General features: G+C 38.7%; 1 protein-coding gene and 1 long non-coding RNA gene across 4 annotated transcripts in view; one reads left to right on the forward strand and one right to left on the reverse strand.

Moving 5' to 3' along the window:
* The window catches only part of VAV3 (vav guanine nucleotide exchange factor 3), a 329,840-nt gene that overhangs the window by 222,193 nt on the left and 81,278 nt on the right, over positions 1–26,369 (reverse strand). The window lies entirely within an intron of this gene.
* On the forward strand, positions 6,757–26,014 carry LOC141568617 (uncharacterized). 2 transcript variants are annotated; one of them, XR_012491786.1, is made up of 3 exons: positions 6,757–7,287; positions 23,505–23,733; positions 25,379–26,014. It is a non-coding gene; the product is annotated as an uncharacterized LOC141568617 (long non-coding RNA). The 2 variants fall into 2 exon arrangements; XR_012491787.1 differs by having other exon boundaries at positions 6,757–7,201; positions 25,379–26,013.

Below are 26,369 nucleotides of genomic sequence, written 5' to 3' on the forward strand. Positions count from 1 at the left end.
GTCTTTCCCACTGATGCTTAGTCTTCCTGAATCATTTTGTTTTCAGTGCACCTCTTGTAAACAGCATACAGTTGGGTCTTTCCTTGTGAGTCAAATTGGAAAAACGTAGTTTCAGTATTTCTACCCAACAAGTGGACTTTCTGTTTGGCAGTAGCTTTGCATGAATCTCGAGACCCTCTTCTCTCTGGCATACTATTTTTTTTTAACCATTCTTGTTCACGGCAAAGGTTTGAGAGATACTTTAATGAGATTTGGTTTTTCTTTTTCTTTTTTTCTTTTCTTTTCTTTTTTTTAACTTTTATTTACAGTTAATTTGAAATCTGGGTGTCCCTGATCTTCATTTTTCAATTTTTACTTCTTAGTGTTCCGTATTGTTTGAAAACAATATTGGGAGAGGGCACAGATTTAGCCAGCTGGTATCACCAATCTGGAAGTTTTTCAACTGTTTTTTTTGGTTTTTCGTTTGTTTGTTTAATAACTGCTGCTGAGAAAATGTCTCCCCAGTGAAAGAAGTTGTAAAATATTAAGGTCAAGATCAACCAGTGACCATCGACTATCTACCATGTTTTCTACCATGTTGAGGAATCCGGTCTACAGTAAGAGCTGAATCAAGCATACTGAGAAGTGGAGATAAAAGACCATGCGAGAGAGAACGATATTTGAATCCCTGGTTCCAAGTGTTGCTGAAGCCCCTCTCTACCCTGTACTGCTCAACAGTCTGGCTGTGGCACTTTATGGCAGAATCTATGAATCAATAAATCTGCCACATTATGCTCACCCTAGGGCACGAGGCTCTGGAGCCTGACTACATGGACACAAATCCTGGCTCTGACACTTACGATCTTCAGTGAGTTGCCTATAAAGTCCTTGTGCCTCAGCGTTCTCATACATAACACAGAGATAACAGTACCTATCTCATGAGGTTGTTATTAGAATTTGATTAGATGATATATGTGAAGCCCTTACCACAATACAACTGCATATAGTTAATGCTTAATAAACACTAGCTCTTAATAGCACTAGTGGTAACTCAAATTGGATTTCTATTGTTTACAACTCCAAGAGCCCTCAGTAATCCAATATAGACTTAGACTACTGTCTCTTAGGATTATTGTTTGGTACAGGGGATGGATAAATGTGTGTATATGTGTTCTTGGGAGGTGGTTCAATTAACTAGCACCCTGCTGGAAGAATGATGAAGCATCTGCAAACCTCCACACTAGCAAGGAGATGCAAAAGGGGCAGAGACTGAGCCAAACTTCATTCCATGCTGTCTGTACTCAATGTCTCTACCCTCTCTCTCACCACAGGGTGATTCTGGACTGATAAACGCAGACACTGAAAAACACATTGCTGGGGGGGTCTTGTGTCCCATGAATTGTGGTAGATAATCCTAGGGTGAAACATACCCCTGCAGAGAGCAGAGATTGCCATTGTGGAGGCTGAGAGAAGAGGATTCTTCCTGGAAGAGGGACAAGGAAAGGACAAAGGAACAGGCTGTGATCTGAGGAGTGTCTGTGATGTAACTGTCTTACAAAAGGTTTTAACTTTTATTAAAGTTTTCTTCCTTTCAACTTAATAGAACTACCAGATTGATCAACCATTTTTAAGGTTTTTCTTCCTAACTATGATTCCTTCCTATTATCTACAAGTATCCAACAAAGTCTATCACACATGTTCTTCCTTTTGGATAATTGCATAGGAGGAAACATGCCCTTGACATCACCCTCCCCAGCTACGGGCCTTGGAGGAGAAGAGTTCTCCCAGAATTCTAGGTCATGACTGTAGCAAAAGCACAAAGGACCCAAGTGGCAGCTGGGAACAAGACAGAGCTGGGATGAAGTGCAGAGAAGTAGTTGCCAGGTGGAAACTGAACAAACCATTATTCCCAAAGTTAGAGGGAGGAGACTGGGGAGAGGAGATAAGTGGGGTGGGGGCTAACTTTTAGCTTCCATGCATTTCCAATCGTTGGTATCGAATACGTGTTTTCCTAAAATAGTCATTCCCATAGCTACTCAGTTTTCATCCAATTATAACACGCAGCCCACCTTAACTATAAAAACACTGAGGGAAAAAAAGCAAATCTTATGTTTCATGGTGAACTTGTATTTTACCTTTCATTTTAAATGTTCTTGCCAATTAAGTTGGAAAGCATTTTATTCATTTTAAATTTAGACTCAGGAAAACAACCTGTTCATCTTTATTTGCAAGAGAAAAAAGTCACCATACACACGATCCTTGTTCTTGTTAAGAGTTCTTGAAATACACAGGAAGTAACAGGGAAGCAGAAGTACTCCCCGAGGGGGATGTCCCCAAAGGGAACAGACTCTGAAAAATAATTCCTGCCCAATCAGGATATTGCTGGAACCAAACAGATAATAGGTAAGTTTCTTTTGCATGCATTTAATGTCCCCACTTGGCAATATCAGCTAAATGTGTTTCAACAGACGAGAATCGACCCCCTAACAAAATGTGTATCCCTACCCATGCTGTGCTTTTTTTCAGAGAATATTTTAAGAACTACAGAGAAACTGCTCCCATTTTACTCATTTGTTAAATTGTAAAAAACGTTTTTCAAAAGTTTCAAGGTCTTACTAGATACAATAAAATGGAAATATGAGTTTTGCTTTGTCTTTTGTTTTTTTGGTTTTTATCTGTAATTCTCAACAACGTAGAGCTGATGGCTGGAAAGGCTATGCCTGAGAGACACAAATGAGTTATCAGACGTCCAACCAGCGATTCTGGTGCTAAGCAACTCACGCCAGAGGAACGACTACCAGAGGTTTGAGTTGTTTCTTACCATGGAACCAAGAATGCACTAACATCTTTCACACAAATTTGAGATAGGAGTATTAGAAAGTGTTTTTCCCCATAAGAAAATAATGATGACATAGGAGGCGCCTAAATGTCCCTCCTCCCACAGAAGCACCAAGTATAAAGCTACACAGGGAGCAACTCCCTCTGACAGAAATCCAGAAAGACTCCTATACATCAGGCGAATGAGAAAATAGTCACACGGAAACAGGTAGGAAAGGCTGAGACACACTTTCACCATAAATTCCGCCCCTGGCACAGCACCCCACTATCAGGACGAACCCTCAACTCCGAGATTCTCCCTGAGGAGCAAAGGGTTTGAACCACACATCTGGCACCCCAACTTTTAAGGCTGCCACCTGAGAGACAAGCCCCCAAATTACCTAGATCTGAACACAAATAGGGTTTGCATTCCTGAGTCTCACAGGACTATAGCAAACAAAATAGCAGTTGATGATGGGCATACAGCAGTCACAGCAACTACTGTCCCCGTCAGAGCGGCCCTGTGATGGAAGGGCATCCCGTCCAAGGGGGGGGAAGGGGGGGCCCTACCCTGTGCCCTGAGCTGCCAGGAGATGCTCTGGCTTCCAGCAACCCTGAACTGGAATAAGCAGGTTGGAAAATCATTTCTTGTTTTTTATTAATCTTTTTAAAATGTATGTAGAGCTCCCATTTATTTCAATGTTTAACATTAGAAGTATTTTGGGTCTTTGTTTAGAAATTTAGTGATGTGTGTGTGTATGTGTGTGTCCAAAAATATGCCCTAGGAACTTAACTCTTGTTTATATCAATTAGCCTGTGGTAAAACTGGTTTTGTTATAGGTTGTTTTGCTTAAATGCAGTTTTCAAGAACCTACTGATGGCATTTAGGACTTAATATATATAGATATATAGATATAGGTATAGATATAGATGATATAGATATAGATAGGTAGAGATATGTATCTGTAGATACAGATATATAGATATATCTATATCTATCTATATAGAGAGACAGACAGACAGACTCAGACTATATGGATTATCCAGCCTTAAAAAAGATGGAAATCCTTCCATTTGCAACAACATGGATGAACATGGAGAGCATTATGCCAAGTGAAATAAGCCAGACAAAGACAAATACTGCTTGGTATTACTCATATGTGGAATCTAAAAGATGGAAGGGAGGGAGGGAGGGAGGGAGGGAGAGAGGGAGGGAGGGAGGGAGGGAAGGAGGGAGAAAGGGAAGGGAGACCAAAGTCGGGGGAAATGGTGAGGAGCTAGTGAAGGGTACTAGGCGATCTAATATATAACATAGTGACTATAGTTGATAATGCCGTATTTCATAATTGAAATTTTTTTTTCACCTGGCACATTACTTTATTAAAACAAACAGAAAACCGCTGCTCCAAGAGGAAGAGACTAAATGAAATTGTTCATCTCAACCAGAAGGAGTTTACACTGAGCCTTAAAGTTTTGGAAACTTGAGCAAGGACCCCGAGGTGAGAGCAGGGTCATATCTAGGACCTGTGGGTGCATAATTGAAATTTTTAAGAGAGTAGAACTTAGGTGTTCTCACACAAAAAAAAGTAAATATGTGAGGTGGGGATTGTTAATTGTTAATTAAGGTGGGAATCCTTTCACAATATATACACATATAAAACCATTATGCTGGACACTTTACATATATTACAATCTTATTTGTCAATTACATCTCAATTTTAAAAGAGTGCATTTCACCACACAAATGCTATGAAAAGAACAGCATTTCATTCCGCCTTTATCAGCTCTCAATATTATCATTTGGAACAAAAGATTTACCAATCTCATAGACAAAAATGAAGCCTTGTGGTTTTTTAAATCCATATATTTCTTTTTGCCATCATTTTTAACAACTGTAAGCATTTTATTGGTCATTTGTATTAGTAAGTGTATGCACGTGTGTGGGGGTCTATGTGGGTGGGAACTGGCTATCTGTGTCCTTGGAGCATTCTACTTTGGAGTTTTTCATTTATGTATGGATTTAAGAGAGTAGCGGTTAAGAACTTATGCTCTGGAATCTGATCACATGGTTCAAACCCTTCCTCTACCTCTTTTTCAGTCAGGTGGCTGTGGCAAGTTACCTAACCATCATTTGTAAAACCGAGATAATAATAGAGTAGCTAGGAGTATTGAATGTAATAATCTATGCTGGGACATAGTAGATACACGTTTTCTACTGAAATTTACTCTCTACGGAGAATGAAACTTTTAACACTGTATTTTCCATAAGTATCACATATTTTGTCGGAGTTTATTATATATGCCTTTTATTTAGGGGTATTTTTGAGGTTCATATGTTTTCATTTTTTTATACAGGAAAATCTATCAACATTTTCTTAAGAAGTTCTTGTTATTAACACTTTGAAAGGTCTTTCCCAGCACCCAAGAGAAAAAAAGGAAAAAAAAGAAAGAAAAATATTTCATCCATATTGTTGATAGTTCTTTTAACATGTCACTTCTTTAAAACCAAAGTTATTCTCTATGACAAGGACACCAAAAAGACATCCAAGAGACTAGCCAGGAAAACAATAAAAACGGACTGAAAGATCACCAGGAACAATAAAAGTTAATAAACATGCTAGTTTCTAAATATAGTCCTATATTAAGGTTAATTCTATAATATTATTCAAGTAAGGCAAGAAACACAATCTTTCAACTCCCTCATAAATTGTAACTAAAAACATTCCATAGATTCAATGGCAACTTATTCATGCGTTAAGTTTTTATGTGTTTTACCAGCTACTCTTGTACTCAGGTGAGACTGTGGCAATGTAGGGGTGACTATGTAATATTTTCATCCAAAATAGGCCACTGCTAAGAGTGAAAGGGCACTAGCGATAATTATTACTAGTCAACAGGCAAAAACAAGGCCATCCTGGGCAAGTACAGCTTTATGGTTACCCCATCACCATGTCAATAAGACCCTCATCTTTAGATCTGTCAACAAATGGCTTCAACAATAAACAACTACCTTGTTCTCCATGTATTGTACAATCCTATAACTGTGTCCCCAAAATCTAATAGAGTCAATAAATTCACTCATTGTCTCCACCTGCTCATCTACCGTTAACTTTTCATGCTTCTGCAATTTTGTCTCCTTCCTCCCCTCTACTGAAACTGTTCTAACAGTGATCTAGTTGCTGCTAAATCTCATAACAGTTCCCTGCAATTTTCCTGATCAACCACTTTTGCAACATATAATTAGAATGACCTCTCTGCCCACCTTGAAAATACATTCTCTTTGTTATCATGAATATTGATGTGGTGTCTCATCTCTCAGGTGTGTGAGGGTGAAAAGGTTGAGAACTACTGAAAAATGATGTGAAAGGGTAAAACTAACTTCTGGAACAAACAAATCCCAAAATTTCAGTGTCTTAACATGCTAAAAGTTTATTTTTGGTCACATAATAATCCAACAATGGTGTCCCTGGTGAGCAGGCAACTTTCCCCTACATAGGGATTCAGGGACCCAGAACCCACCCCTTCTGTAACTTCACCACACTCTGAGGCCTTGAGGACCCCTGTATTCAGTTAATGGTTGGGAAACAAAATAAACAATCATGGTGGACAGCCGGGGAAGGCTTTTATGCGCCAGGCCTGGAAATGATACACATTACTACTTCTACACACATACACGTGGTCACATGGCCACATCAAACTGTAAGGGCAGCTGAGGAATTCAGTCTAGATGTGTGCCTAAAAAGAAGAAATGGGTTTGGCAAATGGCATCACAGTATCTGTTACGAATAAGGCTTTTCATGAAATCTATGGTATCTTTAAACTCCAGGGATTGTGTCACCACTGGAAACTACAACACAAAACCTTCATGTTTCAACCATGCCTGACTTCCTTGTTAAGACTCACAGGTGACCTGTCATTAATCTAACTGTGTGAGGAACTGAGATGCCTAATGACAAATAATTCATTCTAATGACAATGCAAACAGGAAAAAACAAGGGGTGGGGGGAACTCAAGAGTAAGACTCCCACACACAGAGGGAGGAGGTCCCACCATAGCATGATGGGGCTCACACTTGTTTCTTTGTCTCTACTGCAAGGACACCTGCTGAGCTCAGGGAGGGTACAGGCTATAATACAGGGACAAAGTACTGAGAGAGCTGAGAAAGGCAGTCTCCTTCTTCTCTACCCAGAATCATAGGGTTCTGCTGTCCTGAGAGCTTCCAGTGGCCCAGCCAGCGCTCAAAGGCTTCACTGCCATGGTGGCATCCAACAGCCTTACCTGTCGGGAGCCACAGAGGCATTAGGAAGCAACAGAAGAAGAGCCTGGAGTCTTCTAGAGCATCAGCCCATCCCATGCACACTCATAAGCAAGCGCACAGATGACACAAATGAGGCCAGTGGAGCAGGTAAGAAGCAACATGACAGCTAATCCCACCGTAACCAACAGGACGACTCAAGAGATGACATGAGATAGAGGACTTGCAGAAACAAGGTGAGAAACCTCAGGAAGGTGAGAGTCACAGAAATACGATTCGTTATGGTTTATGTTACTCCACTATACACATCATTGCTGAGTTCCTGGAAACCAGCGGTCATATTGACAATATCTGAAATAGCTGAAATCTTTCAGATAGAGGGTACTGCATTATTCTATCAATTTTTACACATCAATTTTTCCAATTTGAGTCAAAATCAAGACAGGAATATAACACTTTTTTTTGTGAGTAGATCATTGAAATTTCTATCCGACATACTGATGTGCTGATCAAAAACACATGAAACTGTAAGTGGCAGTTTCCCCCAAGAGAGGCATCCTAAAAATCCAGATTACTATTTTAATAGTTAAATTGGCTCTCCAGTTTATCATTACTAATAGACAGGATTTTTCATTCGTTCTCAAGTTTTATTCTGTTGTTAACTAACATATTTCTCAAGAGTTGGTTGAAACCTAGTAAAGAAAATAAGAGAGTTTTACTTATCACTGTAAAAATCTAATGATTCAAGCAATTTCTAAATATAAAGGCAAAAATGCAAGCCTTTTTCAAAAATAATAATGTACATTCTGAAGATACATAAAACTTTAAAATCAGCCACAAGAATGGCCACAAATTATTCCCCATATTCTGGTGATCAGCCAATAGTCTTAGAATTATCATTCTAAAAAACAATGCTAAAGTGTCAGGACTACTAACTGAAATATTCAATAATCTGAACAAGATTAATTATGCTGATTTTTAAAATGCTAAATAGGGAACTCTCAATTTCAAATTCTCCACATTTTCAAGGGAAATAGAATTAAGTAAAGGGAACATCTATAAATTTGCATTATTGATTACCCTCCCCTGCACTCATGAAATTTACCGTCAAAGAATAAACCATCATTAGATGTGCTCTTAATAGATTTCAAAGACTGTGACACAGTTGTATGAAAGCCATAAATTTGTTTGCATGTGATGTTGATGTATTTGCATAAGATTTCAAAGACCTAAACACATTCTTTATTGATTTTCAGAGTTTATTTATTTTAATACCACTTAGGAGGCAGAGTAATGTTTTGATAGTTGCAGAATAAAAAGGTGCTATTAAAAAGAATGCCAGGTATGGGCCACTTTGGGTGTTACCACTAGTGAACATGAGGAGCAGCAAAAAATGTTTCCCCAAGTTCTTATCTTTAATTCCCAGCTTAGAATATTTTTTTCCTTTCTGGAAAAAAGTCTAGAAAAAAATTTAAATCTATCTGTCTTTGACACCGCAAATCACTATTCTTGAGGGAATTAAAATTTGGTAAAGCATACATAATTGTAAGCAGTAATTACTAATGTTTATCATTTATCAATAGAAATACAATTTCACAAAGAATCAGATACATGGGTACAGACCTTATGTTAATTAACACACACAGCCTACTAAAAGCAAGCCTGATTCATGATAAGTTGAATTTCCAAATAAATAGTCAACACTAAAATTTTGTTGACTAGCCAAGAGAGAATTTAACAAATGAGAGGTCAACCAATCACAAGAGAGAGAACTGGAGAACTCTTTATCACGTAAACCCTGGTTTCCTGACTAATTCCAGCAACTTTTTTCAAATACAGAAACAGAAGCAATACCATTACTGTTTCCAAGTTCCTCTTTATGCTAAAGGAAAACACCCTCCTTACTCAACATATACTCAATTGGTTATAGTTTTACCAGCACCAAAAAAAAAAAAAAATGCAGAAAACATCAACTTCCATTATCTATACTGACAATTCTCATTTTAAAGCAATCATCTTGTTTTCTTCTTAAGCCATCTAGAACCAAAATATTAAGTTAAGCCACATGAAACTGTAATTTTTCTCAAATATTAGCAATTTCATATGGTTCAGCATATAGATAATATAATTTTAAATGGGCCATAAATTATAACATGGCTACTGATTATTATTGAGCAATCAGTAGTAAATGTTTTATGCATTTTGTTTTATCTATGTTTTCATCCCTCTCTTATTTGCTTCCTCAGAGAAATTAAATTTATACCTTGACTTCAAATTGATTCATATTATGAAATGAAAACTGTAGTGAAAAGAGAGGTTCCATTTCAGGAAAGAGAAACAATATGTACACGTATGAAAAGAACCGCGTCTGTACAATAAATTATGTTTCAACATATATTTTATCAACTAACATTCTTCTAGCACATACTTACACATCAGGCATTATGCTGAAAACCTTAAAATATATGATCTGTTTTAATCTTCTCAGAAACTGTGCAAAGTAGATAAAATAATTTGATTTATAGTAAGGAAATGAGGAGCCATTCCACTGCTCCATAAACTGATTTTCTTGATTAATTAGCTGGTATTGTTGCTGAAATACTGACTACCTTCAGATTTTAATCACCCTCTATGTCTATATTTATTTAGATCAAGTTTTAGAAGTTAATAAACTTTCACAGATGTAAATACATGCACTAAAGAGAAACTATCTATGAAGGTAAAGATTACCTTGGTATTATTAAATTGCTTATGTATTGCTTTTATTCTTTTCAGCCAAAAAAAATCTTGAGGGTGGCCGGTTAGCTCAGTTGGTTAGAGCTCAGTGGTCTTAATAACAAGGTTGCCAGTTCGATCCCCACGTGGGCCAGTGTGAGCTGTGCCCTCTACAACTAGATTGAAACAACTACTTGACTCTGAGCTGATGGGTCCTGGAAAAACACTTAAAATAATTTGTTTTTAAAAGTTTAAATAAAAAAACTTCTTTAGTGTGTAATAGTAAATTAGTATCATTCTGTTGTTTTACTATTCTTATTAGAAATCCTGAATAAACTAAATATGGATTTTTAATTCTGTTGAATCTTTTTAAAGTGTAATGACATATTTTCCATGACAATGAATAGTGCAGGTTTAGGAACAGTAGAAAATATTAAGTGTGGAAGAGATTATATTTCAGTACTTTTTCAATACTTCATAAAATAAAAACATGATCTTTATCTTGAGATTAATGTACGGTACCATGGAAATGCAAGGTATTTCTAAAAACTATTTATTCTGCTCTCTTGTAATCTAGTCCTTAAATCCAAACTGTAAGAAAAATTTAAATATAATAGGATGCATGGAAAAAAAGAATCAGTGAAACCTCTAGATCAGAATATCCTGGAAATGTGAGTCATACTTAATATTTAGGTAAACTCTCCATGGAAATGAAATTCCTTCATGGGCAAAAATATGACATCTAACACTCTAAATATCCTTAAAATTACATAGTTCTTTTAGGCAGGACTAGATCAGAACACTGACATTTTTGATAAAGTCTAAATGGCTTAAATGCTTTCTTGATAACATTTTTTTGAACCAGATGAAAATCTTAGACTTCAAGCTCCTAAGACTCTCTCAAGGATCCTTGAGCAGTTTCTTGACAAACAAACATGGTTTACTGATTGATTTATCTACAAGAGTACATTCATTTTATTTAAACTCTATACAAAAACATATTGAATAATTCTGGATGGTTGTTTCAGAGCGTGGTACATAATAGTCCTAAAGCACTTCCCAGTTGTTCAGCAGTATAGGGCTTAAGGTTTTTGATTTTACAAAAAACCACTTACTGAGCCCCTCCTATAGTGCATACAACCAAGCTTTTTAAAAGTGCCCTAGATTATAGAAAACTCAAGTTTTATTCTAAACTTAAACAAAAAAACCCAGTAATTTAAATCCAATAAAAGCCATCAGAAATGATCATCACCTTTAGCTATCAGAAAATTGAACACAAAATAATATATTTACAAAACTGTTGAAGAAAATATTTTTCTTTAAGAGACAGAACAACCAAACGCAATTGATTTTATCTAAACATGGATTCTATCCTGAGTCAAAGAAACCAACGATAAAATATATTTTAGAGATAACTGGTGAAATTAAATGTATATTCTAGATATTAAATTGAATTATGGAAGTGTTATTCCTTTTGTTATGTGTGATAAAGACAGTATGGCTAGGCAGGAAAACAGCCCCATCTTGAGAACTATAAAGCTTGAAGTATTCAGTGATGAGGCAGAAAAAGAGTCAATAAAAGTGAGCCCAAGTAGGACCGGCCTGGCCTGCATCTCCCTCCCCAGCGACTGCCCAAACTCAGGCCCTAGAGATAAATCTTCCTGTCAAACATGCTTCAAGAAAGGAGATTAAGACCCAACCAGAAAAATCAAGTTTTTGACACCCGTGCAGATCACTAGGGCCTACCCTCAGCTTGAACTCCAGCCTCATTATAACACAATTAGAATAAAATGAACATTAAGGCGTGGCCCTCCACCCCCATAGATCTTTCTGTATGCATTATGGGTAAGAGCATGTGCAGAAAGAAACTAGTTGTATAACCTGCACATGTCAATAAAATAACCTCAGTCTATACGTCAGATGGACGTCATATCTCCTGCTGTAAGAAAAGTTACCTATCCTTTCGTATATAAGAAAAAGACAACCTGAAGTTAGGGAGAGTTTTTCACTTGAGACCCTTCCCCTGGCTGCCTCTCTGCCAGCGACTTTCTTCTTAAATAAACTCTAACTTCTATTTTTTTTTTTTTTTGAGTCTGTGAATTCTTTCACATTCTGCAAAGGACCAGGAGGGGTTAATTCTATGCCAGGACATTTAGGATGCAAATGTCATGATGCTTACCTATAATTTACTTTGAATGGTTCAGCAAACAGCAATATATACATATAGTAATAGCACATAAAGCAAATGTGGTCAAATATTAACAACTTTTGAATAATGAGTATATAATTGGTCAGTGTAGCACTCTTTCTACATTTCTGTATGTTTATTTCTATAACAATTTTTGTTTTTAATTCTTAGACTTTGTTCTTTCCAAATTCCACTGGGCACAAAGGCTTTCAGGCTAGTTCATCTGAATTAATCTGTTTTGTGCTTGACTTCAAGACAGCTCACAGATAAATGTAATCCTTAACCTACCTGGTGTGACGATAGTGTATCCCTTCCTCTAATTAGCTTCTAATCTCTTTTTCAATTTTAAATGTCTTAATCTTTAACTGCTCTGTTTTATATGTGTCATCATGATAAGAGATTGCAAATTATCCTCACTCATGGGTTGGATAAAGAAAGAACTGAGGATAATGAAAGAACATTTATTTTGTTTATTTCAAGAAGAAAAGACCTCGAGGAGCATAGAAATTTTCCCACATTTGAAGGATTCTCCTATAGAAGATTTATAAATTAATTTTATGCTGCTCCAGGATCAATGAGTAGAAAATTTAGGAAGACAGATTATGGTTTAACATTAGGGACGATTTTCTAAATAACTCAATATCCATTAATTGGAACTATTGCTACTTGGGAAACTTCTGTGCCCTCACTAGGACTCTTTCAAATACTGGACAAGGGAGTCCAACTATGAGCACAAAACAGTGTAAGAACAATGAGGAAATGTGTTTCATTGCTTATTTATCTACTTAAATGTCTATCTACTTATGAAAATCTTGTGGGCAGTCTACTGACAAAAATCCAAGTTACAACAAATGTGAAAACCCCTCAGTAATTTTTTGGAAAACCAATACTAATTAATACTATCTCCCTTTTATTATATTTCATAGTAGTTTCACAATAATGTTATGAAATTTTAAACTACTAGCTCCCTAAGAAATTGTTCTTTATCATCTGACAGTCAATAAATTCACATTTTTCTGCTGCTTCCTCTCAAAAACCTCCTAGGCTATTAGAAAAATTTCAGACGTAGCTTTGTTAAAGCAACGTTCAACTTTGGAGACTCAGGGAGCAGAACAGAGTTCATTCTAACCTGAATCTGGCCTTCAATGCATTTTTGTATCACCTTACCCAATCCATAGCTAATGCTGTCAATCAGCATCAACACGTGACCTAGACTGACCAATAAAAAATGGTGTAGTGTATGTTCCCATACCTAATATAACCGTTCTAAGGTGACCATTCTAAGATGAACTATGAGTAGGCAGCTACTTTAGAAGAACAATTTTAAGAGTGGAAATGATCTGCAAGGTACCTGCCCACACAGAAGCAGCAAACATCACCCTTCATATCCTTTGCACAGAAACAGGATGAGAATAGCAAGGTAAAGCATATTCTGAGGGTCATCAAGCACATTTAGTGTGAAATTGTGTGCAAACCCAGTTCCAGGGGGAATACTCTGGAAGATTTAAGTGCCATTTATTCATTCTAACCTAATGATTTTCAACTACTCTATGCACTGGCTGGTCCTGACCCTATTTGTCCTCAGATAGTATGCTGATTCAGCAGGACTTTTCATGCCCAAAGGGCCTTAGAAATGGCATTGAGGCAAACCAAAGAAAGGCTCATAATCAATTAATCTTTCTCCATTGCAGTCCTCCAAAGACACAGGTGCTTAGGTGGAAAACAAGTGACTCAGAAACTAAACTCTATCCAGAGGAAGCTTGCATGGCTGAACTCCACGCAGCTGCAGTGACTACGAAGTATCGTTTCCTGCAGTTGTTTGGTGTTCATAACGCTTCTGATGCACGCTTCCTCTGCCAATCCCATGCACATGACAGCATTCATCCAGCACCAGCCACACACACACCACTCCTGTCACTGAGCACAGAAAGCAAAGGCCAGCACGTCTTTATTCCTCCAGACGAGCATAAGCCATTAACAAAAGGGAGAATAAATATGGAAAATACCACCCTCCTTTCCTAAAAGATGCTGTAGATGGGAAACATATAGGCACGACAGATAAAGGGCGAAAGGCCAAGAGTTTTGCATCACAGCTGCTTGTACAGACAAGTCAATTGGCTATTATAAAATCATGCACTGCAGTTAACCAACTCTCCCTGTGGGTTTCTCAACCATCATATTCATAATAACAATTTATTAAAATCAAGTTAGACTCAATGAACTCCATATGTAACTTGGAAACACTAAACCTTACCTTTAAACCAACGTGACAGGGTAAGGATCTCTGGACACAGCTGAGGTGGGCTATGGCCCTACAGCTAAGCTGGGAATAAGAACGTGCAGACTAATCAGCATGGATTTGCCATTGGCTTCGAAACACAGACAAATCTTCCTAGAGAGTTTCCTATTACAAAAAATTAATATTTCAATTGTTAAAAGAAATAATAAACCCTTCCCCCCCCAAAAAAAAGGTTTTAAGAGTTCTAGTCTCCACTAGATAATTAAGTACAAAAAAATATCAAAAATGAAATACAGGGAAAATTAAAAATGGCAAATAAAATAAAAACCTTTGACTAACAAAACCGATAAAATACCCACTGGGTTGCAAAATATATCCACAGAAAGTGAGTATAAATGCCATTAGAACACTCTTAAATTAAAAAAAAATAAATAAATAAAAAATAAAAAAAACTAAGTTAAACCTGTTTCATTATCGTCCCTTGCTGTGAACTCAGCTTCCCTTCCAGTCATCCAACAGAAGCTCCAGAAGTCAATGTTCTCTCTTCTCTGTCCTTACCCTGTCATGGGTCATGGGTCTCAAACTCTGCGCCCCTCTTGCCGTGCCCTGCGCCCCTCTTGCCGCGCCCTGCGCCCCTCTTGCCATGCTCTGGTAAGGTCTGCACAGTGTTCAACCACACTGCTTCAGTCTCATACCGGCTCTTCCAGCTGCTGACATGACAACAGCCCTATACATGACAACAGTCCTATACAGTCCCGCTGACAGTGCTTAGCTCACGTGCACAGTGGGTCATCTCACATGTGTCTGTTAAAAGCCACTCACTGGCCCTTCATAAGAATCAATGGAGACCCTGTAAGACCCCTGAGCCCTCAAACTCTGGCCCCAATCTCTGGAGCCTTCAGATTCGCTCTCCCCAGCTGCATCTGACACTCAAGCTACAAGGACTCTCTTGGGAACACCAAACATTCCACGTGGATGTCCCCTTCTGTATCTTCCCACATGACATTTCCCTCTATCTAGCAGGTGCTTTCCCACTTCTGCTTAGAAGCAGTGCAGTAAAATCATTAACAACGTGGTCTTTAAAGTTACACAGACATTGTCTCAGATCCATGCTCATCGTCTACAAGCTCTGATTTATTTATATACCTCTGACCCTATTTCTTCAGCCATAAAACAGAGTAAAATGGTAGCATAAGGACACGGCATTGGTGAGTGCTTAAAAAATACCAGCCAGCAGCGTCCCCCTTATTTTCCTGTCTAGGTTCCGCAGAAGGATAAACTCTGAAGCACTTTCCTTAACCACATTTAGGAAAAGCTGATCCCTTTTCTCTCGCGGTCCTTTACAGCATCTCTTCGTTTTTCAGTGAATTACGGCACTTAGCATGCTATATGTTGTAATCATTTATTTAATTACTTGTATCTGCTGCAAAATGGAGCATTCTTTAAAGAGAGGGTTAAAAGCACCTCTGGCTTAAAAGCCTGTTTAAGAAAGCTTATATTATACACGAACAGCCTTACCCAAAGGCATAATGAAGCTCAGATAGGTCATCATGTAATAGGAATCACAATGCTTGGCTACATGGTACTTAAGAAAATATATGTACAGAGGGGGCCAAAAAACTATATACACATGTTAAGAAAGGGAAAAAAACTGTATTAAAATTGTAATACTCAATATATACTGATAACAAAAGACGAATACAAGTCACATTTGACTTCTGCAATTACAAGAGGTGCTCAAAGTGGTGACCATCAGCACAATTTTAATACAATTTTTTTCCTTTCTTAAAATGTGTATACATTTTTTGGCACCCTCTGTATATAAGTTAAAAATCATTATTTTATGAATATAGCTATAAAGATAAGGTTCAATAAATAAGTTACTATAGACAATATGTCTATAGATGCATATAATATATCTATAAACCCATATCTGTGTGTTTATTTACATGTATATTAGGAATCCAATAGAATTTTTGAAAAATACTACCCAAAAAATTCAGTGTTCTGAAGGGTTCTGGAGGAACCCTTGAGACAACAAAGAGAAAATGAATTTCAGTCCTCAACGTAGATTTCCCTTTCTGGAATTGACAACATTTGCATAATTATACCAAGTGAGCATGCAAAATCAAAGCAACAACCTTTGTCATGCTTTTACCTCTTTACCATGCCTTTAAATCTCTCCAAAGTACATGCACAATTAGTCTTTATTAAAATTTTAAAGGGATGTCAATATTGCTGAAAATAGAGTTGACCTGGGCTAAAAGGAAAAGCCTAAGCCTAGGTATTTTCTGAGAGGATTACACAACTAAGAATTAGCGAATCAAAATATTACTTTATAAAATATGTACATATTACATTTGCCAATAAGCGGCGATTTAGAATCAGATGGAATTTGAGAGTTGACGCAGCTGAGACCAAGTTGAAGGGCTATCACAAGGGGTTCTACTGGAAGACGTGGGACTAGCGTCTCGCTAACATGTGCTGGCTCTATGACCACTTAAAACTTGATGAGCAAGTATGCGGTAGTCAGCATCCTCCCCCACTGAGTCGCCAGCACCACCGGCTCACTCAATTCCGTGGCTGCCTCCAGGAATTCATCATTTTACTGTTTATCTCCTCCATAGCACTTATCACTGCTTGTATCATAATTATCTTGTTGTTTATTTCCGCTTTCCTTGTTTTGTTTCCTGACCCCCAACAGCGCCTTGAGGGCAGGAAACCGCCTGTGGACCCTGACTTGGCAGGTGACTGGCATAGGGAGCGTGTAAATATTCGCAGAACGAAGGCTGTTGGGTGAATAGCTGAAAAGTCGCCACTGACTCAGCCTCCGCCCCACACTGGTGGCTGCAGGGCAGCACAGAATTTGGTTCCTACTCTTCACTACAATCCTGTGAGGCAGGACCACCAGCAGGCCCCTTTGGTAGATCAAAGCACAGAGGCTCTGAGCTGTTAACTTCGCTGGGGAAGGGAGGGGGACGCCCAGGCTGTTCGAAGTCTCAACAGGAGCTGAGGAAGAGAGCCGATTTAATGTGTCAAGGTCACATCTCTGTACGAGGACACAGGTCCAGCGAGAACTCAGAAACAGGAAGAGACAAGTGGACAAAGTCAGGCCCGGGGGGATCTGATACCTCCAAGAGCTGACTACACTCAGAGCTCTAGATAAAGCACACACACGTTCTCAGATTTGAGGCAGCGTATGCATGTGTGGTATCGTGAAGTCCCTAAAGACAAGGGGACAAGGGACATGGGGAAGAAGGGGCATTCCTGGCCCAAGAAGCTCTATTAATAAATAGTCATCTGGAGAGTGATGATGACTTTAATAATTTGGTGGGACTGAAGCAAGGAGTTTTATGGGGGTAGGAAAGCAGAAAAGGTGAGAGAGGCAGGCAAGGGACCTGATCACGAATAACCTTGGGTGACTTGTAAAAGGGTTTGGATTTTATTCTCTTATAAGCAACAGAGGTCCACTATCAAATTCTAAACCTATGAGTGGCATAACCATTTTTGCATTTCTTTAAGATTGCTCTGAAGTTTAGTTTGGAGGGACTCAAACCCAAAGGCAGATACATTTACTTAGGAGATTACGTCAATACTCTGGGTGAGGCACCTTAGCTAAGGCCTTTGTAACTGTTTAGTTCCTGGCAGTGTGAGCTAAGGAACAGCTTTCCCCAGGTAGAAATGGGCTTAAAGAAGGGGGGGGAAGTAGTTCTGTTTTAACATAGTAAGTTTGAAGGGATCACCTAACGCCTCAAAGCTACCCATATACAAATTTTAGCAATCCAAGCTTAAGCAAATGTAACTGTTTCCCTCACTTCAGGACTCTTCAGTGCTTACTATGCTATATCCCTCCCATAGCGGGAGGGATAGAACATGCAGTGTCCACCAAACTTATTTGAACAAGAATGTTTTTCCCAGGCTAGTAACATTTTTCCCTACTAACATTTCTCAGGACAATGGGCATCCTTGGGAAATGTGGTTCTGTAAGTTTTCAACTGTATTAAGGTTAGAAAACTGAAGAGTTCTTTGAACTAGCTCAAAAACAATTAGAAAGCAGACCAAAAATGAACTTGAATAATTACTCAGTTGTGTAAAGAATGATCCTTGAATGGCTCATGTACTAGAGTTCTATGAAATGTGGTAAGAATAGGAAAATCTGACCAGTATTAAACGCCCTTGTGCAATACACCAGCAAAGAGATGGAAACAGAGAGGTTCCTAAAAAGCGCAGCTCTGTGCAAAAACAAAGGGAAATGCTGCTAATGATGCAGAAATTGTGTTAAGGACCAGATATATATCTATAGGTATATCTATAGATAGATATGGGAAGGGCAGAAGCTATTCCTTCCTTCTGGCTTAAATAGACACAAAGGAGACCTTGGAACAAGCTTTCTTTGTTCAGGAAGGAATCCCTGGAGAGCTCTCCCTCAGTAATGTAAATACAGGCAGCCACCTACTGCACAGCGGGGAGAAACTGAAGGAGGCCTTTGTAGGCTGACAGAGATGGACCCCTCACAGTACCCCTCATAGGCTGAGCCTGCTGGAGGCTGGAAGTTGGCTGATGTGCAGGAAAAACGTCCAAGACCTTCTGAGTGGAACGAGACCAGGGATCCCCAATGCTGCAATGAGAGTGGAGTTGGTATCCCCGTAGGGGCCGAATAAGGAGTCCTGACCCAAACTTGCTGGAAGGAAAGGATACCAGGAGCCCCTGAAGAGAATTCACTGCAAAGCTGGGGAAATGCGGCCTGGCCAGGCTCAACACAGAGGCTAGAATGTTGTAGGGTCAGAAGGAAGCTGGTGGGTGGTGTGGGGCTGAGCCGCGCTGGAACTACAGGGCATGTCAGCATCGGCGCTGGTGAAGGAGCCACCCAGGACCGGTCCTCAGGGTGCTTGCAAGCATGATTGATTGGGGCCCTGTGGACTGCGAAAGCCCCAGAGACTCTTGAATAACTTAGGACGGAAAATTCTTCGAGAGAAACGTTAAACTTCTAATAAGAGTGGGAGTTCAAATAACTATAAAAAGAGATTATATTTACATGTCAAAATGATTCATCCTGGGTACATACAGATACGTGAAAGATGTTCCTAGTTGTTGAGCAATGTGCATGCATGAGCCAATAAGGATCTTTCAAGTCATGCCAAGGTGTGGTCCCTGAGACCACCTGTACCCAAGAAAAGCCGAGGAACCTTTGGTTGAGAGGGTTTTCTTGTGACTGGAAAAGCCAGGCAGAGTTCCAAGGAGACACACAGTTAGTAGGAAACCATCACAGGTTCTCAAGTATTGCTGTCAACCCACACGTGCTGCTTTGCAGGGCGAGCTTCCGAGCTCACACGAGGTCTGGAAGCCGGGCATGGGGACATGGAGATTCACCAGTCACCCAGGTACAAATGCTGAGAGGCTGACCTGCCGTAACAGCACAGCCTGGGCGGGAGGAGGTCCATGTACCCTTATACGAACACTCTGAGGTGGACAAGTCAGGCTGGGAAGGGTGGAAAAGTGAAAAAACACACAGTGTAGGGCACAGCCGGAGCAAATACTCCCCTAAGACATACAGTAGGGGATTACAGATGGGACAGAAACTTGAGCTCACAATGTAAAGATGGCTTGACAGAAGCAGGTCTCTGCTAATAAGCTACGTAGGGGGGGAAAAACACTACAGTTTCTTAATGGAGAGAATATAGAGAGTGGTGAATTTCCATTACACAAACAATTTTAAAGCTCTTTCTACATTAAGTTAACTAAGTATCCCTTGGTTTTCTCAGCAAGCTCAAATTTATTTTTAAATGGCAATGTATTTAAAGTGCTGAAGAACCAAATCTCCAATCCTGAATCTGATATAGCTGCTAATTTGGTTTATACCCTGGGGGCGACGGGAGGGACATTTGATGAGTGTTATGGCATCAACTACCTTCAGTGAAAATCTCATTGCAGATCTCTGAACTAAACTCTCTATGAAAAAAAAAGAAAGAAAGAAAGAAAGAAAGAAAGAAAGAAAGAAAGAAAGAAAGAAAGAAAGAAAGAAAGAAAGAAAGAAAAAAACACCTACATAGTCTTACCACAAAAGCCCAGGAAAATATAAGGGATAAATAACCATATGTGTGCCTATATACATACACATACATGTCTGTACTATAATTTTCTTAATACTCTGAGCCAGAAAGAATCAAGCTAAATAAACTTGAGTTTCAGGAAAATGCCACTAGAATCATCATTTTGACTTTACCCCATCCACATTCAGAACTCTGAATGATTTATGCAAATTCATATACTTAATCATTTATCGAGTAATATGCCAGGCATTTTACATCAATTAACCCTATTTTTACAACAATTCTGTATGGTAGAAATTATTATCCCATTTCTAGACGAGGAAACTAAGGATTAGATGGGTGAAGTGACAGCTCAGTGGTCACACAGAACCCTATAGGGTTTTCTGACTTCTTAGACCATCTTGTCCAAATCAGTAAATATCCCTGAGCCCGATTCATTTCCAGGTGATGGAGTGAGAGGCTCTTTTAAGTCCTTTTCACCCTGAGGTTTTCAGGTCATTTTCAAATCATTCTGTGCAGTCCAAATATACAGACACGGCTGGGGGGCATCAGGAGAAAGTCAGTTCCCGGTCTGCAGAGGCCTGTGTGCCCATTTCCTGATCTTGTAATGCACAGACAAACGTGGGAAGGATGTCTGATGACTCAGAGTCTGCTCCCAACCTGAAGATCCATGATACCCCTTGAGTCAATGATAAGGAATAGAAAGCATTTACCACAAAGCTGAGACTATACTTTGATTCTTTACATGCTGCAAAACAGAGATGCTCTAGGACTCTGTTCATGTCTCCTCTTCTATATACAACAGAAGATGCTGAGGCTACAGAATGGTCTCCAAGTGGTAGACCACTTTGATAATAGAAGAAAGGTTCACATATCTACCCAACTGAAATCATCTGAGAAAACCAGGTGAGTCCCTTAGAGTTCTCTCACTTTTGGTTACAAGAACCAAGGAAAACTGGGTTGAGGAAGAAAGAAAGGAAGAATGCACTGGCTCATGTCATGCAAAACTCCACAGATGTATGTATTTGAGCTTTGGGCACTGCTGGATTCCAGCCTTACCTGATACCACAGAATCCTCATTAGCTCTGCTCCCTCTGAACCCGGTCTGATTTGAAACTCCATGTGATATCCAGATGGCTGAGCTCCTCCACGCTCTCCTCCACACCCTTCCATAGCAGGAGCAGAGCAAAACAAAACTGCTCGTGCAAATGTCTCAACACATATCGGTCCCAACTGAGTGACTGCCCCATCCCCAAACCCATCTCTGTGGCCAAAGGGATGGGATAGTCTAATTGATTAAATCATCCAAACAACATGATTGGAAAAGGGAAAAGGGTGGTTTCTCTAAGGCCACAGGAGGGAGAAAGATGGCTGTACAGAATAAAACAGATTATATAAGACCACATTAGAAAGAACAAAGTTGATTTCCTAATCTTGCTCCTCCAATATCATTAGTTCTGGCACTCAATTTACAATTCAACCCCTACGTATACCAGTGAATCTGAAACCAATTAACACTAGTAATGACAGTTGTAATATTAGTAACAATAAAAATAATAACACCTACTACTTATCAATAGTACACACATTGGACCTAGATACTCTGTTAAGCACTTTACATGCATTATCTCATTTCTCATCTAACCTCAATTTATAGATGAAACTAAAGCTCAAAGAGGTTAAGTAACTTGCCCACGATCACACACTCGTAAGGAATATAGCCAGAATTCAAACTGAGAGCCAACTCAGAAACCATGTTTTGAACCAAAACATGACACTACTTCTTCTCAATAATGTCCGTACCTGTGTCCCTGACCCACCCTTAAGCCGATGCTATGTCTTCCTTCTGTCCTGGACCTTAACACATTGAAACTCTCCTACTGCTATTACATCAGCTGGAACTATCTTTGGCCATGTGTGACTCTCTTTGATTCAAGAAAATGTTACCTTACACTTGCAAGGTGCTTTACGATACTTGAAACAACAAATGTGAAGTCTGTGGGAAGCAGAAAGCAGGCCCTACACCCACCGAAAGTCACCAGAGGAAGGAGCTACCTTCATCACTCATCTGGGCAACAACGGCCTGGTTTCTACTACCCACTAGAAATGGTCTTACTTCTAGACCTACTATAAAATGTGCCAACAGAAAGCTCAGTAGGAAACATCTCCAAACAGCAAAAATGTTCATCAGAAAATGACAAACTGAACATAGGAATAGAAAACCCTTTATAGGCAGCATGGAAGTGAGCAAATTTACAGATCCTGTCACAATGTAAAAAGGAATCAGTGATTTCTAATATTCTAGGGGGAAAATGGTCTTTGTTAATATTATATTTCTGGCAAAGAAGGCAACTAACAAGATTTTACTTTTTTTGTTTCTAGAAAGCCAGAAAAGGATTCATCTTTTTGTAAAGTAAAAAAGTAAATGATTTTTCGGCATCACACAAAAACACAAACCCATGAAGCCAGACAGAAGCTTATAAAGGTTCTTAAAAGGACACCCAAGCTCTGCCCACCTCAGAGCAGGGACAAAACTCAGCAAGACAAGGATTGCACCTCTTTCCGGAACCTTTCTCAGTATTTAACCATCCTGAGAGGGGGAGTCAGTTACCCTCAAGGCCTCTGTTGACTCCTAAATAAGTTCAAGTCACTAAGCTCATTCCCCACCTGTGTGTGACATTTTCAAAAAAATCAAAGTATAGAAAGCGTTCAGAACTATTCTAATCTTTGTTGACATATGAGTCTGAATTGAAATTAATACCCTACTAACATTGGGTAAAGAGCTCAATACTGAAAATTCAAGGTGACGCTACAAGGCAAAATTGTAATACGTCGAGAGCGCCCAAAATATGTGTTCTCCACCATCTCATAAATTAAATTTAAAAATCACCATTGATTTGTGCTGATTAGCACTTCCCCAGGATTTTCCTGATTTCCAAGAGAAAACACATCCATATCAAAGCCTATGATTCAAGGCAGATTTCCTGAACCTAAACCTCAGGAAAAGTTTGGACAAATATTAGGCAGAATACACCACCATGAGGAAACGGGGAAAGCAGCTAAAAATTGATTGTGTGTGTCCAGATACGAACCTGTGAAACGTTTGTCTATTTAGAGTCATTAACCTGAACTACAATTATATAGACTCGTGCAGTACCCTAAAGGTTTCCTCTTTCTAAAGATACAGTGTAATTAGATGCCAAGTGACAGATTACTTGTGCTTTTTAATTTTGTAAATTCCTTTGGTTTTTCTCCTATGAGTTCATCCTTTTCTCTGAGCATCCACACAACAGCGAGACCAAGACATAGATGGCAGACAAGAAAAGCAGAGGCTGCGACGTCAGAAGGCCTGAGCTCCAGATCCTCCTGTGTCCCCAAGAACGGAGACCTCCAAGTCACCATTTAACCTCCCCATCGCTCAGTTTCCTCATCTGAAAAATGGTCACACTTACTCGCTTCCTTCACAAGACTGTTTTGAGAATCAAATGAGGTCAGTAACCCCAGCACTCTGAAAGCTTCAAAATGCTACCAAATCATTAGATACCATTATCACAATTAATGTATTCCAGAGCAAAAAAGTGCCAGACATACGAGTATACAAATCCTAGATTCACTATTTGTATGAATTGAGGCAGAGAGAAGCACGCAGAATAAGTATTTCTCATTTTAAGTTAACTGAAAATTGAGTTAAATCCCAAGGAATGGAGAGAAATAAACTCACCTGTCTACATTCTATTAAAATGTACTTTCACACTATCAGGAAACTTTTTGTCTCTAAATTAACAGTTTATTCATGGTTTTTTAAACTTAAAATGTTTAACCTGCATGAATTATCCAAATTCCGTTGCTTACGGAAAAATCTAGGCTCTGTAAATAGTGTCTATGGGGATTGGTCTGAGGGTTGATTTAATATGTGCAAAGAGTTCGGACCACGCTGGCCGGTGGTACTTGCTATGTAAATGTCTGTACTATGGTAGGCAGTGAAGAATCAGCCAGATCTGTTTTCAAACCATTGCTCCAATCTCTATTAGATATGTGATTTGAGGTACAGGTTTTCTCACCTGTATAATGAGGAAAATAAAAGTACTCACCTCATAGGCTGTTATGAGGATTTAAAAAATTACATATATATATATATATATATATATATATATATATATATATATATATATAATATATATATATATGAAGGTTGAAAAGCCATCTGTCATATTGAAAGTGTTCAGTAAGTCATGGTATTGGTGGTTTTGCTTAGAGTAAAAATGTTTAATAGCAGTAATGCTGGTAAACTACGGAGCAGCACCCTAAATTCGTCAATTTTCAGTGGTTTACTTAAGCCTTATACAGTTCTGAAGAGCTAGCTGCACCAATCTTGGCAGTAGCAAAAATGTACTTGATTAATTGAAGGTGGTAAGTAGAGGATCGAGTTCTCAGCCACAATCCCAAGTTTAATTCTGCTTTCGACTTCCCACTGCCAAAATATTTTCAGTAGCCAGGAACACATTTACTCATGAGAAGCATACAGTTTATCCCTTTGCATTCAACTTTTTACAACCTCAGCTTTCCTACAAAGCTTCCATTGTCTAATCAGTCTAGCATGCAATGGTATTACTCCACTAGACCAAGGCCATGTGTTTCTAAAGAATTTATGATTTTCCAGTCTTTGTCAACACCATTTCTTGTAAATTTAAATAAAATATGAAGAGCTCCTAGAAAAGCTTTTTAAAGCCGGGGCTTTTTTTCCGTTTTTCATTTCCCCCATTTTTTTTTCATTTCCCCAAAAGACAGGGTGAAAAGGAAGGAAAATCAAAGATTTAAAAAACAAAAACAGGGAAAGTTTCAAAGGATAGAAACAGAAATATCTTTGTAAGCTGTTAAGGAATTTTTCAGGGTCAACAGCTTAAAAGGACTGTGCCCCTCACCTGAGATTCCTCTTTGTCTTCACAGCCTCTTTTCATGGCCACACACAAATATGCTAGCAGCTCCTTACTAGGAAGCTTGTTTTCAGTTCCTTGTATTTTTATTATCATGTTATTCTCCATCACTTTTTTGGACCTTGAAGCAGTTAAAGCACAGCTTGCCAGAGAAAAGGGATCTTGGAAACCAAGTTCTTATACCCATTTCCTTTTGTGCAGACTTCCAAGCTGGCAGGTAGTCTGATTGAGAAGACCGGGGACTTCCAGAAGATTGCAAAGTGATTCTTGGTCAAGAACGCAACACTTCCCTATCCTGGTGGCCTCCCCATCTGGTTGCATTTCAGCATCAACTTTCTTATGTTTCTGTTCTAAGTTTGTGCTATTTACTCCCACTGCCAAGCAAACCAATCCATTGCTTGATTTTTATTTTATAACCAAAATGTTCCATCTTAGAAATTAAATAGGGGAAAGAGGGGTGGTAGAGGAAGGCAAAGGGGATCCATATATGGTGATGGAAAGAGAACTGACTCTGGGTGGTGAACACACAATGTGATATATAGATGATGTATTACAGAATTGTACACCTGAAATCTATGTACCTTTGCTAACAATTGTCACCCCCAATAAACTTTAATTTAAAAAAAAAAGAAATCAAATAGTGTCACCCACAAATAGACTTTTGATGAGATACTAGCACCTGAATTACAAGAATAAGGGCAAACTTCTCAATGTCATTTCATTTGTTCCCTTCCTATGTGCTTATTGTCATAATGCAATCGTGTCAGCAGGAACTAAAATAAAGTCTCCTTAGTTACCTGACTCTTTTATGGCTTCTTACATGTAAGAAATTTAACTTTACGCCCAGTGACTACAAAACAATTGACCATAACTTTTGAAAGGATGATTTCAGTCACCTATTATACACAAGTATTTGGTATACACACAATAACCATAAACATTAAAACATTTCCATGTGACAAATATCATTGAAATCCAACATATATCTGCTGAAATCCAAGCAAAGGAGTTATTCAACAATCTCAAACATTTCAGTGAGTCACGTCTTCTCCATTTCAAAACAGAAAAAGGGCCCTCAACAGAAGATTCTCAACTTCCAAAAATTCAGAGTCTTTCGGATATAGAGAAAACTGGAGGGAAATAATACTGGTCCTCAGACATGAGGGAAATAATACTGGTCCTCAGAGTCTTT

This window comes from Rhinolophus sinicus, linkage group LG14, assembly GCF_036562045.2.
Source record: "Rhinolophus sinicus isolate RSC01 linkage group LG14, ASM3656204v1, whole genome shotgun sequence".
Lineage (NCBI taxonomy): Eukaryota > Metazoa > Chordata > Mammalia > Chiroptera > Rhinolophidae > Rhinolophus > Rhinolophus sinicus.